General features: G+C 37.9%; 1 protein-coding gene across 2 annotated transcripts in view; it reads right to left on the reverse strand.

Moving 5' to 3' along the window:
- The window catches only part of LOC134338512 (microtubule cross-linking factor 3-like), an 88,318-nt gene extending 82,898 nt beyond the window's left edge, over positions 1 to 5,420 (reverse strand). For both annotated transcript variants that reach the window (XM_063034393.1, XM_063034404.1), the window contains exon 1: positions 5,350 to 5,420. The gene's annotated coding sequence lies outside the window, so the exon portion shown is untranslated. The remainder of the gene's footprint in view (positions 1 to 5,349) is intronic.
- Between the last annotated feature and the right edge of the window lie 580 nt (positions 5,421 to 6,000).

Raw genomic sequence — 6,000 nt, forward strand, 5'->3', positions numbered from 1 at the left:
CATTACGATCATTAGGCAATTTGAATCCAACTTCGTGCTTTACAGACTCGGAACAAGGTGGAAACCCAGTTTCTGCATCGTCATATTGTATTACGAATGACTTTCATCCATTGATGAAATTGTACTTAGTATTTAAATTTGTCAATACATCAGGGAACCGTGAAAAGGCCATGGTCTTTATTGGATCAAATCACGAGAAAATTATAAACAAAAATCTTTATTAATAGAAGTCTTTTGAAGACTCCACAGATCTTGGTCTCTGAATTGGATCATATTTTGCTGGACTAAAATTAATAGCTGGTTGCTCGTCAGAATGGTTGACCCTGTGAACTGGCATGTTACCATGATAATCTGACATCCGCCATGTTAAATTTCCTTTCTAAGAATTCATGAATTAAAGCTGGATTTTCAAGGTTAGTTTCCTGGACCATGGGGTAAAATTTGGAAATCCAATTGCTTCCAGCCAGTACCATGCTTCTAATTTCCTTGTAGAATAACTTCTCTGCCACTAAACACTCTTGAGTGGTTAACAAATGTCTATAAATGCACAGTGGAAAGTACCCTTGCTGATGCATCACAGTCTGGTATGGAATACCAATGCCCAGGAACAGAGAGTGGTGGATATAGTCCATCACAGGCAAAGCCCTCTCCACCATTTGTGGCACATCAATATAAAGTACTGCTACAAGAAAGCAGCACCCACCATCAAAGACCACCACCCTCCAGTCCATACCCTCTTCTTGCTACTACCATTGGGTAGGTCCCATGCCACCAGGTTCAGAATGCCAGTTTAAGAGCCTGATGATTGTAGGATAACAGTTATTACCCTAAGCCATCACAGGCCTGAATTAGCATGATTAACTTCATTCACCACTACTCTGAGCTGATCCTATGAGCTACAGATTCACTATCAACACATGTTCTCAATATTATTTTTTGTTTGCACAGTTTATCATCTTTAGCACAATGGCTGTTTGTCAGTCTTGTCTATTTATGTATAGCTTTTCATAAAATTCCACAAAATTTTTCCTGTAAATGCAAGATTAATCTCAAAATAATATATGGTAACATATATCACCTTCAGATTAAATATTATTATAAAAGTACGTATAACAAAAATTTAATACAATAATAAATTTAATAATAAAATTAGTTCTCAAAATATACTGGCATTATTTAGATTCCTAATCTGGTACCTAAATACAATAAAATAGTAAATATTATCACTTATTGAATGTGCAATATGGTTTTAAACTTTTAATTTAATTCAATGGTGAAGCTTTATAGTAGCCAAGCAATTTTCCATAGTTTGCAGTAGAATAATTGAAAGCTGGCAGGTTATACTTGCATGTATTTAGTACTCTGATTTAGTGCTGGTGATGGATACCACTTGGTTCTACCATTCACATTGCCCACCTCTCCTTAAGGAAGACATATTATCTTACTAAATGCTGAAAAATTCCAGTTAGAGAGATGAATCTACAATTAATTTGTCTGGCATTAGGATCAAGTGCTTGCTGTATAAAACCTTTTAACGTGAGCATTCACAAGCCCCATTCCTAATTTTTTTCCAAATCACATGTCCCTTTTGATTTATATTAAGTACTCTTGCTGATGGAGTAATCTTAAATGTAAATATGCCCTTGTTTTCTAAAAGTCATTGGTAAGGGACGTGTAATTTTTTTCTGACCGTACACATCCACTAATGTCTCTTATTTTAGATGTATACACTCATTATTTAGTTATCCCATGAAAATATAATACTCATGAATGCCCTGTCTATCACTTTCCTTATATGATGTTATGTGCCTGTGATACTGCTCTTTTCAATGTACTTGTGTGTACATGTTCATTCAGCATATGACAATAAACTTAACTTTCAATTTTCCATCCTGCTAATCTCTGCAAACAATTTTTTGCTGAGGCTTGTCCTCTGCTGCATAGTGTGTTAAAACACGTGTTTTTATGTAGTCATCAAATATTAATAACATGCTACTTTTGCCAAATCCATGTCTGTTAAGAAGAAAAGTGGAGGTGCTGTTTAATCCAGACTTCCTACTTGTCAATCTATTTCCTTTGCTTGGTGCTTATTTTCTCATCTATCATTGTTCGTTACATATTATAAGACGCCATTCAATACACTGAAGGTCTGTATGCATATCTGCATTCATATTATGCATATAACCAATACATCTATCAAGTGCATACTCTCTAACCTTGAATGTTCTCAGACAAATTGGAATAATGTGGCTTCTTTCAGTTTGGCTACAAGTGATAATAATTTAATGATTATTAATTTATTACCATTTCGTTGCTGGGAGATGCAATATAATGTTCTCCCACTCCATGGTTGAGCGAGGTGAGGGGGAAATTGTGAACAAATCTCAAATATTCTTCAGTAACGATTGCCATCATCAGAGCTCAGAGATTTACACAATGAGTCATACATGCCATTCTTCCTGTGCCACATGTCAATCATGACACAATGGTCTATCCTGCTTTCTTTGTTCTGCTGATAATTATTGAGTCTTCATATGGTCATGTTTATTTAAGTTTGATTATTGACTTTTGCACTTGTGACCGTTCTGCTAATCGTCGATTGCTCATGGCTGTTTGCACAATTGTCTTGTAAATTGTTGGTTGCTATTATGTTGTCTGTTATGGTATTGTCCTGTGTTTTATGCTTGGCACCGAACCACAATCAATTCTGGCATGTTTCATATACTGGCAATAAAGTGATTCTTATTGTGACTTATGCAATTTTAGAATCAGCTCTGTGCACCTGCATCTATTCTTCCATAATGCGCCCAGACTGTATTTTCACATTTACCACCATTTGCAATCATTGAAAAACATCTGGCATCTCTCCAATTTCTTCATCCTCGACAACTAGATTCATCATTAATGACAAAACCATTCTTCCATAACCTCTGGGATTAAAATATCTCACAACCTCAAATAAGAACGATTATGTAATCAAAAGATCTCCAGGGAAATTACTGAATACATCAAATTTTACTCCCCTCCCCAACTGATACAATGATATCTCTATACATACATGTTATTTATTGGCCTTTCAGGTGAATTTATTAATATCTCCACATTTTAGGTAATCTAATACTGGTGTAGTAATATGCCAAAGCACAGAACTAAACCTAACTGCTATAGTCAATCTTATTCCTGTCCTCCTACATCAGGGGTTCCCAACCTTTTTTATGCCATGGACCAAAACCATTAAGCAAGGAGTCCATGGACCCCAGGTTGTGAACCCCTGGTCTACATATTGATTGTTCAGATTTTACTGAGTTATGCTATGTGAGCGCCTGAAAACACATGAGAATTTTTTTTTATGTTCGTGACCTGAATAAGTACAATGCAACAAGTCACTCCCCTACAACACATATTAGTTTGTTACCAAGTAACGTTCATTCATGAGTATCTGCATCAGGATACTTATTATTTCAATTATATAAAGATGCAAGATCCTGAGAAGATTTTAAAGAAGGAAGCTTTTGAATTATTTTTGAATTTGACTTCATAAAACAAAAATCTATTCAAATGCTGATTTAATATTAAATAATGTTGCCTGTCCTAGTCACATATATATAACTATATATATCAACTTCCATCAACTCAAAATTACCTAATTCTGATGTATAGTGATTTTTGAAGTGCAAGCTGACAGCCTGATATCAAAAACAATGTCAGGTATGTTACACATGGTTGCCATGTCTTTGAAGATGCCTCAATGCTTTCAACCTTCCAAAAAAAGAAATTGGCTCTTACCTCAAAGGCACTAGCTGGTATTGCACAGTAATAAGTGTGGATTTAAATTCTCACTAAGCAGACAGTAGATACAGGGAACTTCTTCTGGGCAAAATATGTCATAAAATATTAATGCATTAACTCTATTCATTTGGACACTTATTATGCTTCAGTAAATGGCGGTTTTGTAACTTGTAGCATCAACAGAATCTGATTACATCTCCACAATACAAATATGGGCCGATGTATCTTTTGATTTAGATTTTTCTTACTTGACCTCCGCTTAGTCTACAATATCCTAAAATACTATTAAGTTCTGTTATGGTAATTTGGAGGGTTGGTTATTCCAGAACAATGCAACCCAGATTCTAATGAACCTGGATACAATCTGGGCAACAGTAATTTTACCTATGCTTCTCCTAGTTTAAATGGTAGTATTTGATCACATGAAATTCTACACACAAAGTTTCTATTAAGTATGTGGATGATAGCTTTCCTCACATTCTAGGGAAAAAAAACTACAAAAGAGTTAATGCCTGCATCCCCAGAGATAATCTATGCCACTCTTTGGTCGGAATACAGTTACTCCATACTTAGCATAAGGAAAGTAATCATTAAATGGCTATTTATTTATGTTCACGGAACACCCCTAAATGCACAACCCTCAGCCATCCATATTCCCAGTATCCCATGAGATCCATTCTATTCCACATTGAACCGTTATGACACAAGCAAACTGGGATCGGGCACCACAGCCCAGCTGGTCAGACTGAGAATATATATGGCTGCGAGAATTAGTCATTCTGACATTACTAAACACGTGTAATTGTGATCCATCTACTTATTATTGTTCGGTAGAGAATTTTATTGTTTTTTTAAATGCTGCAAACCTTTCACAAAACACTAATATTTGAAATAAGAGGATATTTTACAGTTTAGTGGCATGAAATAACGTGGCATTCTAAAAAAAGTTCGTGTATTTTCACATAAAAGTGTGGAAGTGCTGCTCTCAGACAACAAATACCACATGAGGTAACCATCTTCTCTCACGCCCCTAAGAACGATGCGGCGCGGTGGGCGGAGATGCAGTGCCACATATTTAGACACGAAAAGTCAAATACGTGAATATTTTATTTCCTATTGTCGATGCCATTTTAACGAGTAAAAATCTCGGTGAAAATATATCCTGACTGCTGCATCGCTTAAGGCAGCCGCAACGATTGCCCCCCCCCCCCGCCACCCCCCATCACAAGGGAGTTCGTGCCGCGCTCCTGCAGCCGCTATTGTGCACAGCGATGGGACAGCCAGATTTCCGCACAAGAGCAAGACCGTTGTAGACGAGATTATTAACACTATTGAAAAAGAAAAACGCCAGTGAACCAGTCACATTATTGAGGAATTCCACTAATTGGATAATGGAAAAAATCGTAGAGCAAAAGCAATAAATTTAAAAGAACAGTCAAAGGGAGGTATAAGTTTTATTGGCACAGAGTGAAGATCTCTCTTTGCGAAGATGCACCCCCAACTCTATCAAATGAGCCTCCTGGCTTGGCAAGCGGGAGGCCTGAGGAAGAAGGGACTCACCGTTTTCGGTTTGTGCTGCAGGAACAAGCTTCCATAGCTGAGCGCAGCTTGCCGCTTTATTTGCATCTCCCCCAGGCTAGAGCATTGCTCTATCTGATGAGCAGACCCACGAGCAGGGAGGAGCTTCCCACTGACTTCAAGGGGTGGACCGTCTACGCCACTAGGCTACAGCCGAACCGCTGCTGACATTTGCTGCGACCTTGCAGGATCTGACTAGCATTATATCGTGCGGCAGCGCGTCTTTTGTCTCCCCGCCCTCTGCACTTGGTTCCTTCTGAAACAATGCATAATCCTATATCAGAGGTTGAAAAGGGCAGTTAGTGATAGAGAGGGACATAAAAAAAGACACGTTTTCCATCATGAAACAATACTAGAAAACGTTTGGAAACGCTCGGCAAGCTGGACAGCACCTGTAGATAGAATTAAGCATCGGGTCGAAGACCTTCATCGGAAATGAGAAAGAGAAATCCAGTTGGTTTTAAGTTGCATAGAATGAGGCGAGAGGCAGATGGGGAAAGGAGACTATCGGAAGATACGAGAACAAAGAGGGATAGTGCACAGGCAGAGGCGATTAACTTTAATTTGGCAAGATGATGGGCTCTGACATTGGGGGCCAAATGACCTGATTCCGTGCGGTTACTGTTCTGTGTT

Source organism: Mobula hypostoma, chromosome 2 (assembly GCF_963921235.1).
Source record: "Mobula hypostoma chromosome 2, sMobHyp1.1, whole genome shotgun sequence".
In the NCBI taxonomy this organism is placed as follows: domain Eukaryota; kingdom Metazoa; phylum Chordata; class Chondrichthyes; order Myliobatiformes; family Myliobatidae; genus Mobula; species Mobula hypostoma.